The sequence below is a fragment of the Sorghum bicolor genome, chromosome 10 (assembly GCF_000003195.3).
Source record: "Sorghum bicolor cultivar BTx623 chromosome 10, Sorghum_bicolor_NCBIv3, whole genome shotgun sequence".
NCBI lineage: Eukaryota > Viridiplantae > Streptophyta > Magnoliopsida > Poales > Poaceae > Sorghum > Sorghum bicolor.
The window spans coordinates 26,153,456-26,168,386 of record NC_012879.2 but is presented as its reverse complement, the minus strand read 5'-3'; positions in this window follow the sequence as shown (position 1 = coordinate 26,168,386).

The window sequence follows — 14,931 nt, the reverse complement described above, 5'->3', positions numbered from 1 at the left end:
TCTATTTTTCTAACTAATCATGAAATGCGACATGCATACTAGTTATAATTAACTAATTAACCATGTCATAAATTGCAAATTTAAAGAAATATAAGTTTCTAATTTTTAATAGAGAAATTAAAGTAACAAAAAACCTAAAAATCTCTATTTCTAATTTCTCTAAACAAGCAAAATTAAAAAAGCACAAAAATTCTTTATTTTTCTAAATAATCATGAAATGTGATATGCATACTAGTTATAATTAACTAATTAACTCAGTCAAATATTGCAAATTAAAGTATTATATGTTTTTAATTTTTTCTAAACTAATTAAAATAAAAAACATAGTATCACTATTACTCTAAAAAAACACGTCGATGTTGAGAAGACGATGAAGCTAATGACCTCTTAAAAAACCATAAAATAAAAAACAACAAACATAGCACTAGGAAATGACATATGCTGCTGCTAAATGTTGAGAAGATGAAGCTAGTGACCTCTTAACAAGTCGATGACGGCGTAGAAATGATGAAATGAATCAATAGCTGGAGATAAGAGCAAGAACAAGCAACTGCAAATGAAGTGCACAACAAAAGAGTGAAGATCGATGGGCTCGGCCAGGGGAAGAAGAAGAGTTCAAATATGGGGTAGGACATTTTGTCCCGGTTCCATTTAACAACCGGGACTAAAGTCCAACATTAGTCCTGGCCGGTGAGACGGACCAAGACAACAACTTTTAATCCCGGTTGGTGTTACCAACCGGGACTAAAGGCTGGGCTTTACTCTCGGTTGGGGATACCAACCGGGACTAAAGGCTAGGCTTTAATCCCGGTTGGGGATACCAACCGAGACTAAAGGTCCCTTCTGCTGATCTCTGACACCATAGCCGTTGGGCAGGGGACTTTAAGTCCCGGTTGTTCTCACCAACCGGGTGTAGAGATGTTTTTGTCCTGGACGCTGATTGGGCCGAGATTATTGTTCATTTTGTTCAACTGACCAAAGGCCTGTTCTGTAGTAGTGACGGTAGCCACCACGCCCTACTCTCCAAACCCTAATCCGTTTTCAAGGGCAGAGTGACGGGAAGTGCCACTAGATTTTGTCACAGCCTCCGCATCGACTCGTCGTCATTTCATCCTCAACGTCCGCGACGCCGAGGAGTTCAACCCGATGCCAATCTACCGCTAGAAGTCCTGTAAGTTCTACCAATGCGGATCCATCAAACCCTAACAGGGAAAAGTAAAGGCAGTTTATCTGATTTTGTTTTTGGATTAAACTCGAAAGAACATGAAAAAAAAGTGTGAACGAACTTTGAGTTGGAATAAAAAAATCCTAACCCTAAACAACAGAGTATGGAGGGACCCTATCTGGAAGGATCCAAACCATAATCCTAGAAGGGAAAAAGCAACACAGAAAGAAAGGACGGTGGCAAGGAAAGTGAACATTGCTGGCTTCCCTTACTGCAGTCACCACCATCGGCGTGCACCGACGTCACGCGGGAAGAAAACCACAAGCTGCTAGTTGTTTACGGTAACTATGACATGTTTTTACCTAGCAGAACCGTCAACATTTTTTCCCAAATTGAGGGAAATGTCATCCAAACAAGTAGTGACATAGGTGCAAATTAACTTGGTTCCACATGTACATGACATTATTTGGTTGCAGGTATTTAACATGAAATTGCCAATATCTATGAGCATGAATGAGAAAGAATGAAGATGACAGAGAAACACAAGTTCAAGAGCATCAACATCAGAGCAAGCTAAAGAGGACAAGCAAGGGCTGACACCCTAGACCCACACAGGGGGGATCGGCTGAGCCCTCCCCTGTGGGACCACGGTGTGACACCTTGCAATGACCTAGGAGAAGTCCTCTAAAGCTATTCTCCACCCTCAGGTACTAAGGAGCCATCCTTCTGAAGTCTAGCATGGAAAGCACATGGATCAATGGGCCCACCGGAAATGAACCAACGTGACAAAGGAAAAACTAGAAGTGGAGCTGCACTCTATGACAGGTGGGGACTCCACCCAACCTACACTAGCTGGGCCGACCCTCCATAGGGGGATCGGTCGATCCCCTGGTGGAGCCCCACTAGGTCGGTTGGCCTCCCATCGACTCAAGCATGCTATCCACGTAATGATCATCCACACCATCCATCTAAAGTCGGTTCCAAGGTCGGTTTGATCCAATAGTGCATGGCGGAGGTCACGTGGATCGCTGACGTGGCACTAGAGTAGGGGCTACTCCACCTCCCCTATAAATACCCCCTAGTCCTTTATTAGAAAGTGTGCCATCTTAGGAAGAAAGAGTACATTAGTATCTTTGTTGTGAGAATAGAGGGAAGGGAGTGAGGAGCTTCCAAGGAGGAGTCCTGGCCTGTCGGGAGTCTTCTCTATGGAGCGCCTCAGCGGAAGCGACTCTTCTTGTAAGTTCTCATCCGAGTCTTTCTAGTATTTATATTCCGGCTTAGTAATTTAAGTTTATTACTCTCCTTGTCTGGTGCATTGCTTTACTTTGTTGAAGTGCTCGGTTCTTTAGCTAAATGTCCGAGTAGTTAGAATAGCATAGACGTGGTGTCTAAACTAGCTCTTACCTTTGCTAACTTCTTGCCGCACAACTTGACGCCCAACAGAGAGTGACAGTCTAGTGCTAGGACTTAGAGGATCCTTGTACGTTGTTGATGATCGATAACATCAATTTTTATTATAACTTTAGATCTGGAGGAAAACATGAAAACACACTAGTCTAGGGTTTTATCTGACAATTTCCACAAGTTTTGCATATTCTGTATTTTCCAGAGTGAATTCTAGAAAAGCTAAAAAGAGGGATTCAAGTGCAAAATAAACACGAAACTTATCCGCCATAGCAATATCACAAACAAGACGTGGGAAGGATCAAGAAGACACCAAAAGAAACTGAGGGCCAGAGGCCGCTAGGTGGGGACGGCAATCCCCACCATGGCGCCGGCCGGCACCCCCTGTTAGGGTTTCGGCCCCCCTAAGGAGTCATCTTGGCCCTTGGTTAAGTCAGTTTGATCCTGCAGCGCACGTCGATCCCACTGGGCTATAAATAAAGGGGCAGACCACCCTCCGTGAAGGCACCAAGTCATTTATAGATCCATTCATCAAGAGCCTTCTCTAGTTCATCAGATCCTCTCTAGTTCATAGTTTTAGCCTAGTTAGGTTAGAAGTAGAAGAGTTCTAGTTCTTCAGCGGGATCCAAAGCCCCTGGCGCCTGTCTGGAGCGTGGAGTTCGGTATAGCTCTAGTACCTTTCTCTTATTGTATTCATTATTATAATTCAGGCAATATCGTTCTTATTCTCTTATATTCTTAATTGCCATAGTCATTGTCTACTTTGATTATATGTATAGGATAGTTGGTTTGATCTTATTGAATTCATGTAATTGCTCGTATAGCGTTTACCCAATCAATTGGTGGATGGTAGACAATATGTAGACGTGGTGTCTAGATATCTTGTTTATTTGCGAGGGCACCCTGACGTGCCGGGTCGTGTGGTAGTCCGCATAGGTGACAGCTGCGTTGGTTCCTCTGTAGTCTACCCCCCGTACATAGGACTAGCTTGGGCGCGGTCGTGAAGGAGGTGACGGTTGCATCTTAAAACCCTCATTAGTTGATGCCTCTTTGCATGTGATTATGATATAGGGCTGACTTAACAATGATTTCCAGATGTAATTGCACTAATTAGAGTTATTCATTGATGTAGTTATAGAATTACCTTAATATTTCTTCCTAAGTTTATCCTATGGCTAGCTATTACTATGACTAGAAGAGCTCTGATATTTATCTATTTATGATGACTGATCATTATTTATCTTATATCTTTTATCAAGTGACATATCCCTATTATGAGTAGGAATCTAGTTATGGTCTATCATTCAAATCAATTGTATAAATTATAGTTATAAGTCCTACATATAGACCTTCCCTGTGGATACGATATTTAAAACCCCTCGGGTAAAATGTAGCATTGCTACGATATCTGTGCGCTTGCGGATAATCTTACTTAAATATTATTTAAAAGGAGTACAGTTAATTTATACCAACAAGCATTTTTGGTGCTGTTGCCGCAGAAGGTAGCTAGGCAATTATGGAACATTGATAGACTTATACTCAATTATGTGATGGAGATAACCATTAACCCCTGCTCAAGAAGGATTACCGTTGTTTGTCTACTTTTATATCTTATGGAGGGTAATAAATGACCGGTTTATGACCTTCCGGCATGCCCCGACAAAATAAGAAGAAACATAACAAATCCAATGTTGGAGAAAGAGGTCGACGTCATAGGATTTCAATTCATATCTCAAGTGATGTGAAAAAAGATGTTGCATCACTCACAAATTTCAAAATGTGAGTCATGGTAAGTATGATCAAATAAAGGTGAGAAAGTCTTGCTTATGGACTTGAACAATTATGAGTAGTTATCTTTTACATTCCATTGCATGTTTACATTAATCCATATATTCACACTATTTACTTTAAAATTCCTCAGCCATAACTTGTTCCATTTCATATATTCATCTCACAAGCATTATAAAAAAACTCACCATGATCATGCTCTTTTATCTCTATCTGAATAAATCTCTATAATGCTTTCATGTCACCTTTGTTTGCTATAGTATATGTTTAGGTTTGGAGTAGTTTCATTTATCTCTTAAATAAAGTATGGTGCCTAGTTTAGTAGTGATGATCTTGCTCTGAAAGGCTTTTAATTAGACGTGGTTAAAATGTCATCTTTAATCAAATTAGACGTGGTGTCTAAGTTGATTTTTGAGCCGCTAGTATGCTGTAGTAGATATTTGAATATTTTGCTAGACTAACCCCTACAAGAAAAATTTAGATTAATCTGGGAAAGTCAAGTGATAAGTTCACACCGGAGATGAATTAAGGCAGATGATAACTTTGCACAAAAAGTTCAACTTGTGAGTAGTAATATTTATCCATTTATCTTTTGTTACAAGTTATCTTTTCCTTGAACCATGATAGATTGCAACAACAACATAAAACACAAAAGACACAATTTATGCTAAATAATCTTAAACCATATATCATCTTGATTAGCATAGAAGAAAATAAAAAAAATATATGGACAACAAAACTCGTATTTTAATCTTGCTATTCCCTCGGGTATGTGTCCATTAATGTTTTGCAGGAAAGAACAACCTTAATCTATTGGAGAAGAAGTTTTTAAGTGAACATTATTGCATCTCAAATAGACCCCAGCTCATCAACCGCAAATTAATCAAAGAAGTCTGGAAAAGGTTGATGAGTGAAGAGCATGTAATTTTCTATAGTTTCATTGAATGATGAAAAGGTGACTGTTGACGGTCCTTAAGTACCAAATATAATCATCAAATAAATAAAGAAAAAGATCCAAATGCAACTAACACCCAGACTTAGGGTTTTATCTGACAGAATTCCACGAGTTTTGGTGTTTGTCTATTTCTGCAGTTATCAGGAAATATGGAAGAAAGGCCCACATGTCGGGTTTACATAGAGATATTAACGTGTCATACAATTTTCTATCATCTAGAAGACTCCAGAAGCCACGGGAACGAATAGGAAGGTGATCGGGCCCGTGGGCAGGGCGCTCGCCCTCCCCCCTAGGGCGTCCGCCCTGGTGCAGAGTCTAATCAGGACCCGTCTCACGGATTACGCTCCACCGACCTAAAGGATCAAGGATAACCGTTCAATCAATGTCGGTTTGATCCGACGGCCCAGATTCACTTGAGGGGACTATATAAGCAGACCCCCTGGCCCCTGGAGGAGAACAAGTTCATCATCGAGTTGAGAGGTGCCCTCGAAGGATAACCTCTCCTCTAAATAGACTTAGGGCTTAGCATCCAATGTGAGAGTAGACTAGATCTACTAGATTGAGAGAGATAGAGTGGAGGTGTAAATCGAAGGAAGCCCGGCTTGTCGGTGTCTACTCCGAGGTTATACCTGCGGGATCAAGTTCTCCTAACCCGAGGCTTGCTCCTAGGATTCTTCAGTAATTCGACTTCTAAATTCAAGTAAGTTCTTGTTTTATTATTCTTTGGTTTACGAGTTTACTTTAATCTCTTCCGGTTGAGTTTAGAGTAATCATTGCTAGCGTAAACGTGGTGTTTGGGCTAGGGTACTCATAGATATCCCCTGACTAGCTGGACCGTGGTAGTAGCGAGCAACATGAAATTTCCGAGTTACCTTTGCAGCCCACATCTCGTTAGCAGGATGGGTAGGGTTTATAGGTGCGGGTCGAATATCCTCTATGGTGTCTAGATTCCGTCAGCCTCCCCAATAGAACAGTAGATCATCCTTACCAAGGTTAGAACGAGACTACGGTTGTAGTCTTCTCTATACATCGCTCACATTGAATCACATTTTTTGTAGCCTAAATGGTAGTAGCAATAAATTTGGTTAGTCAGATGCACGCTTTCTCCCAGTGGTAAAAATATAAATACGATACTCTCGATAACCTCCCGGGTGAAGTGCTCACCGATATCCGTGCGCTTGCGGATCATTTCCTAATGGCGTTACCAAATATCAACAAGCATTTTTGGCATCGTTGCCGGGGAGAAAGACGGTTTGCTGAGATAACTTTTAGTATTGCTATTATCTTGTATTATACTTTTATACTTTTATTCTTTTATCTTTTTATTTTTCCATCTTTATGGATAACTCAAATTCCACACCTATTATTGAATTTTTTGTACCTTCGGAGACTAGCCATAGACCATGAGAGTCAACAAGTCCTTTCTTTGCCCCTAATTATGATCTATGTCCGGAGTTGATTGCAATAGGTCAAAACCAACCCTTTTCTATAGCCGAGGTCCTATCTTTTAATCAAGAAGATAATGAACTTTTAGCTACACCTAGGGAATCTTTTAATCTTTCTATAAATTCTGGTTTAAACCTAGCCCTACAAGACCATGTTTTCCTCGATATTTTCACATTGGTCTTAATCATATAACCTTTGGTAGAGTTTTTCTTTCTTTATCTGTTAGTAAAGCAAGGTATGTCTTCATCTGTGGACATCCTTCTTGCACTAGTCTTCATAAAAAAATCATAGAGATAGAGAAGGAATCATCTCCCAAACGAGGAAAGGAAGTTTCAATAGCCGATTTCCAAACATTTCAATCCCATGATTCGGCTATCCAACCCAAACTTGTAGTGCTCCAAAATAATCTAAGAGAAGAAGAAATTCTACCTTTGGAAATTCATTTTGGGATGAGCTTAAACTTACTGCTTCATAAGAGACCTTTGAGAACATATAGTCTGAACCTTCCTAAGAAGAGATCTCTTAGAAAGCATCTCAAATCCAATCCCTTTGATGGACATCTAGAAAGACTCAAGGATGGTATCTTAAGTGATGCAATAGAAGGAGAGCAAAGCCGTTTAGAAGACAATCTCATCTTCTCCCCTTCTACGCCCACTTTTGATGACTCATACGAACCTATCTTTAAACCCATCCTTGAGCCTAATAATTTCTACTATGCTCTTTCTCTTGAACCTCCCGATGATCCTATGAATCTCTCTAGACATCCCATGCATAAGAGTCACCAAGACCACAAGGAGGATTGAGAAGAGCAACATCAATGGCTAGAGGGCTTTAAAAATCCATGTGCTATCACCATTGAATGGATGGATAAAACAAACTTGAGAGACAATCCTAGAGGAATTTTAAGCATTCATGAAGAATCATCCTTGGAGTTTGAGAATGAGAGAAACAACAGTGAGCATGGAAGTTATTTTTGATAAATACCTCACCAAGTCCTTGCTCATATAAAACATCTCCAAAATCAATTGGTCTCTCCAACCTTACCACATTTGACATCTCCATTCCCCTCTTCCTTTCTATTTATAAAAACTTTAAAAGGGTGGTTGTCGATGCATGTGTCTACAATAAATATTGCAGATATTGTTGAGTCGATCTTGATATAGGCACACTTAGGTTGGTGTTGGAGGGGAAACCACTTTACCAACATAATTTGATGGTTTCCCAAGGACGAGCTTAGTGTCCTAACACAAGCACTTATCAGATCGTAACATGAGCTTTTAATTATTTGCAACATTGCCTTTTGTATTGAGCATATAAAGATAATTGTAGAAATATTCCTTCGGGTATTCGTGTCACTAACCTTTCTAGGATTGGAGCAAGAAGATCCGAGGAATGACAAGCGCAAGGTATGCCCAACCAATCATCATGCAACATTGAATTAAATTCATCCAATCTTGAATTTTGCAAAATTCAAGCTTGGGAGAAATACCTTACATAAGAACATCCTTTGCCATGTTGCTATGTTGGTTGTCCCTACTTTTAAGGCATGCTCAATTTTTCTAAACACTAAACTTATTTTTCATCTCCACCTGAGTAGATCTCTATAAACGCTGTCATGCTACCTTTGTCTATTCACAAGCAAGTGTTGGTTTGCAAGTACTCGACATACTTCCATTGGCATTTAAATTAAGCGTGGTGCTTACATTAAATAGCCTTCCTTAATATGATTAGACATGGAGTCTAGTTTGGTTACTGAACTAAAAACTGCTTCAGTAGACATTGGTATATTTTGTCGGACTAACCCCTGGAGGAAAACTTTCAATATCGACCTGCGAAGTCCTGAGATAAACTCACATGGGAGACAAATAGAGAGACACATGAAGGTTAACAATTTACACAAGGAAGGCATAGCACACAAGAGATGATCCATGGAGGGTGCCACAAACACGATGCACAACCGCTAAGAAAGGAAAGCTTCCACATGGTGATACTGTACCATCACTCTTCAAGTAAGGTAACATCTTAAGGTACTTGACTATCGCTTTTATAAGCTTCTCCTTGGTTCTGGCGTTCACATAAAATAAAGAGACAAACATGTATGATTTGTAACTCCAAATTAACCAACCCAATTAATTCAACATGTTTAGTCCTTTAATCTTTGTTCCTAGTAAGCTAAAACATTGCACATTCAATCTTTGGAAGATATAAACAAAACATAAATATAGATAGATTATCTTTCCATTAGGTCGAGCGATCTGATCTGACAAATGTTTTAAACGCTACACTCATGATCTTATTATCCATCAACTTTGTCTTGCTCACTATGTTTAAGGTTAGAGAAGAACCAATACACTTTTGGTTCTGTTGGTGTTTTTCACCAACAGGGCCCATGCACTTGATCTCTGCCTTGCCTCTATAAGCAGGTACACTTCGAGCAAAACCTGAAGGAGTTTTACAACTCCCAGACTCCACCAAGTGAAGGGCTTGGATCTACGAGCACAAACACACTGGAGACACTAGATACTTAGGCAATCACTGCCCTGAGATGCTCAAGGATGTAAACTACATCGTCAACTACAACAACAACAACTACTACTACAACCGTCCTCAACAAAATCAAGGTTGGAATCAATAGAGGTCTAACTACTCAGAGAGGTGATCCAGGACACTCCGTCATACCGATCTCCATCAACATGGTGGACTTCCCTGAAGAACTCTACGACTTTGGCTACAGCGTCAACATTATGCCCACGGTTGTCGATCAGACACTAAAGTTTCCCAAAGGAAATATTGAAGAACCTCTGCGTCCGAGTTGGCACCTTGTATGCCCCAGTGCTGCCAAGATTAGTCTCTACATCAAGGGGAGGAAAGACGTTTTCCTTCAAGAATAAGACTACACAAATCTCAGAGAAATCCCGACATGAACCAAGGAAGAGGACCAACAGGAGGAACAGGAACAAGCAAATGTGGACCGAGTCAGCTAAGATGGTCACTGCAGTTCAAGGAGGTCAAGATCATCGACTTAAGTCACAGTTTCTGACCAAAAAGGATGACCTAGCTCCACATGGCAGATCAGACATTCCGAAAGGTTGAAGGTTATTGACATGGGAGAAGACGAGTATGACCCACCCATCATCCTTGAGAGATCGTTCCTCAGCACTGTTAAAGCAATCATCTACATTGGAACTGAAGAAGTCCACATGCACTTCCCCTCTGAGAAGGTACGCCGCTATTTTACTGACCCTAACTATATAGTTGAAGACTCTAAGCAGGTCAGGACAAGAAGAAGACAACGCAACCGCAACCAGAGGAGGCAAATCATCAAGGATGGTTGGGCAGACTACGAAGGAGAAGTGGTAAGGTCTGAAGACATACAGCTTGAACAGAACTGTCCTGAGGAGATAGTAGCACCAAGTCAGGTGTGGAGAGAGAAGATAGTTATACACGAAGAAGAGGCGCCGCCGAAACCACCGACTACGCCATCCAGCGAATCCCAGGACGACTGAGAAAATAGAGAGTCCCGTTCGGAGGACTTAAAAACACCGAATGCCTTGCCAAGAGGTAAACTTGGTATTTATCCTTTTTCCTTTCAACTATTTAAAATAGTTTGCTTAGTTAATCAGGTTCATACAATCTTGAAAAGAAAAATAAAAATATAAAAATAAATTTATGATCCTACTAAAGAGAGTAACATTTATTGAGGAGGCTCAACATGATAAAGGCTAGATATTTATGCTAACACTTAACCAGTTCCACAAAGCTTTGTTGTCTATTTGAGCTCCATAGAATTCAAGGATCAAAGAAGACTAGCAGACGGAGGACATCCTAATCGCTGTCAGGGTGCTGCTGACATTCAAATACACCTCTGCCACCTGCTAGCTACATCAGAAGAAGTTACGTCAAAATCCAGCTTGGGGGAGAGCACCCCCTTTTATCTAGCTAAGTGTTTCTACTCGTGTTTATGCTTTACTCAAATAATAAAAAAAGAGATGCATAATCATAGAAACCCAAATAAAAATTTTGTGCTTATATCTTTGCTTAGTTTGCTAAATAAATAAATAAAGTTTGCTATGAACCCTCATGATAAACTCTTACATGGATATGATAAATAGTTGCTCTGCCATGTACCTAGTTTTCAAGTTTGAGCTCTCTCTTAAGTTTAGGCATAACTGTTATATTTAAACCTACTCTAAACCTAAACTTGTGGGAAGAGTACTTGATCTGAAGTCTAAGTCCTTAACGGTTATGATATGGGCAGGTTGAGCTGCTGTTTATCTGTTCCTTGAGATGCTAGAATTCTGGAGAATTTTATCTTTGAAAATCTTTCAAATAACACATGATGAGTTCCTGTATGATGAAAGTTTAAATTCCTACCACAGCCATATATACATGCTTGCTAGACTATAAACCATACATTTACTTTTTACTGCTTATGAGCATTGAGTGTGGTCAAGCTGTGTAGACCCTTAGGAGCTTGTCATGTGGTCAAAATCAAGATTCACTTGCACGTTCACTCATACATGCTACTTCTACTCTGAAAGTACGCATCCACAAACATCCACTCATTTCCATCTCCAGATTCACCCAAAATTATTCTACTCCTATCAAGGAGAGAATAGCCAAAAAACTTTTTCCTATCCCTGTTTTCCCATGTGAAATAAATGCTCGAGTTATCTTGGTTACTACCACTTGCTATATTATTTAAGGAGATGAGTGCTCTAAAAAATGAAGAGGATACGAGGAAATAAAAAGGGGCAAGTGCCCGGAACCTTGAAGAAAAGAAAAAGTGAGACGAGAGGTAAAAATGGACAAGTGTACGACAATAGAATTAGGGGTATGTTGGCGTTTCTTAAAATACACTTTTCATACCGCCAACATGCATACAAACTCTATAAAATATCACCAAACATTAGAAATAGGGCTTTTTATGCTAACCAAATGCCACAGTTTTTGTGAACACATGTGTATACAGGACACTAGGGTTTGAGCTGCCAAATTCAAAGAATTGAAGGCACATTTAATTCAAATACAGAAGTGCATCGAAATGCTATTGGATTCAAACTCAGAAGGCTGAGGAGCATCGTCTGGGCTTTGGGCCTGGGCCAAAGGAGCCAGCCAGGGGGCGGCCGCCCCCTAGGGTCGACCGACCCCGGCCTGGCCCAGCTGAAGGGTCGAGATGGCGGACTAGAGGGGGGTGAATAGTCCTTTCTAAAAGTTATTACGCCGGCTAACCGAAAACAAATGCGGAATTAAAACTATCGGTCTAGCCAAGACTACACCCCTCTATCTAAGTTCTCTAGCACCTTGAAAAGATCCTAAACAAGCAACCAAGGTGCTACCTTAGCAAGAGCTCACCTAACCAATTCTAGGAGCAAGATCACACAAACCTATGCAACTAGTACTTTGCAAACCGGGGGAGCTCCTACTCAAACTAGTGAGGCAAAGCGCACAAAGCCTAAGCTCACTAGCAAGCTCAATAACAAGGCAACTAATGCCAAATTAGAGAGCGCAACTTACTTAGCTACACAAACTAAGCAATGTGACTAACAAGGTTACACAAACCAAATTAGTCACGCAAGGGAACTAGTTCTAGCTACACAAGCAAGAAGGTAACTAGCAAGCTACACAAGCTAACTAATTACAAGAGCAACTACACAAGCACAAGTATATGAACGTAAGAACAAGCTTGTGTTAGGGACTTGCAAACCAACGGGAAGAACAATGTTGACACGATGATTTTCTCCCGAGGTTCACTTGGTTGCCACCAAGCTACGTCCCCGTTGAGACGAGCTCCAAGGTTGCCGCCGGTCCTCTTGCTAGTGGTGACCCGCAAGTCACACTCTCCCACGTGGAGTGCTTACCACAAGCTCTAGCACTTGACCTGGCCGGACCACTTGTTGCTATTCACATCTCGCTCAACTAGAGTTGCTCTTCGCGATCCCTGCGGGGTGAGCACCATACCCCTCACAATGTCTTCTTCGGAGCACCGCACAATCTCCTTGCGTGCTTCGACGGAGTCACAAGCCACCAAGCCGTCTAGGAGGTGGCAACCTCCAAGAGTAACAAGCACCACCGGCTTGCAATACGAACACCTAGTGCCACTCGATGCAATCTCTCAATGCAACACACTAGAATCACTCACTCGCTATTGATTCGCACTCTTGCAAGCACAAGTGAGTTAGAGGCTTTCCTAGCACTCCCCAAGCATGGACACTAAGTCCCAAGGGTGCTCAGCACCAGCCAAGGCTGGCCACAACTTCTATTTATAGCCCCAAGGGCTAAACTAGCCGTTACCCCTTCACTGGGCAAAACACGTGGGCACCGGACGATCACAGGGAGCCATCGGACGCTCAACACCTAGCGTCCGGTGCTCAGGCGTCAGCCACGTGTCACTAGCCGTTTGAAAACGACCATTGTCGCCAACGGCTACTGCGCACGCGTGCCTGCACAGCACCACCGGACGCTCTACTGCGTCACACCGGACGCGTCCGGTGCACACCGGACGCATGCGCAGAGAGCTCCGCAAAGTCGCACGGTCACCGGACGCAAGCCATCGGACGCACCCTGAGCGTCCGGTGCTCACCGGACTCATGCGTAGAGAGGGTCGCCAAACAGCCCGCACACCGGACGCTGAGCACCGGACTCTCTCCGGCGCGTCCGGTGCACTTTGCTACACCCGACAGCACATCGGACGCTAAAGGCCAGCGTCCGGTGCCTCCGCGCAGAGCGTCCGGTGAGTGTTTCTCAGTGAAAAACACTCCCGTGACTTCTCCAAAATTTCCCACCGGTGCAATAGAAAATATACACTTAATTTTCTCAAAAGCGCCGAACACCACCAAGTGTACACCACCATGTGCAAGTGTGTTAGCATTTTCACAAACATTTTCCCAAAGAGGTTAGCCTCTCAACATGCCACGCCACTCGATCCTAACACGTATGCAAAGTTAGATCGCTCAAGTGGCACTAGATGACCGATATGCAAACAAGTTTGCCCCTCTTGATAGTACGGCCATCTATCCTAAATCCGGTCATAAACTTCTCTACACACCTATGACCGGTGAAATGGAAAATCCCTAGGTTGTACCTTTGCCTTGCGCTTTCCATTCCATCTCCTCCAATGTTGATGCAACACATGCACCAACCAATCACCAAATGATATGATCCACTTCATATCATCACGTGACCGTATTGGTTCATCGATCTTGACCTCACTTGCTCTTCACCGTTGCCTCGTTCCATCGGCGCCAAGTCTTGCTCAAGCTTCACCGTCACACGCGGTCCCTCGCTTCAAAGCCTCCGACTTGCCCTTCACTCTTGCGACCGGTCCATCAAGCCAAGCCTCATCTTGATCTTCTCCACCTTGGTCACATGACTCCATGTCATGTCTCATGTGCAATCACATCATCACCTGTGGACTAATCTCCTGTGTATCTCACATAAACACTATTAGTCCACCTAAGTTGTCACTCAATTACCAAAACCAAACAAGGAACTTTCACCAGCTCCCCACCGCCTTTTGCAGAGGCGGTGCTTGCGAAGCCCTAGCGCGGTTCCCGACTGCATTTTGCAGTTTACCCCCTCCCAAACCGACCTTCCACACCTATATAAGGAGGGGGAGAGGGCCTCTCATTCATCATCATTCAATCCATTCAAGCTTCAAGTCCACAAGAATAAAGAGAGATACAAGAGTAGTAATAGAGAGGCGGAGCTTCCACTCATATCCTTAGCCTCTAGTTAGGAATAGAATAGGAGAGTGAGTTAGAGTGTAGAGTAAGAGAAGTAGCAAGCACCCGGTCCGTTCCCCTAGTTGCACTGGCGGAAGGGCCGAAGTGCTGCCCGCTTCCTGAGCTGTATCTCTACAACCTGGAATACCATATTGGGCTAAGAAAAGGTTGTTTTCTTCTTTTGTTCTAAGAAGTTATTGAGTAATCGTTATCGTGTTCTTATAATCTTGCGGGTTCATTGTCTATCTCTCGGTAGATACTCTAGTAGAGGGACTCTTGCTGGCTGGCGGGAGGACCTGTGCAACGCTAGAGTAGTAGCTAATAACGTAGACGTGGTGTCTAGGTTAGAGGTTACCCTCGTTTGCCTCGTATCCCACGGTTGAGGGGTCGGCAGCAGGTGGTGACAGCCCTGTTTGTCCTTAGTTTCCCCCATGTCCGGATACGGCGTA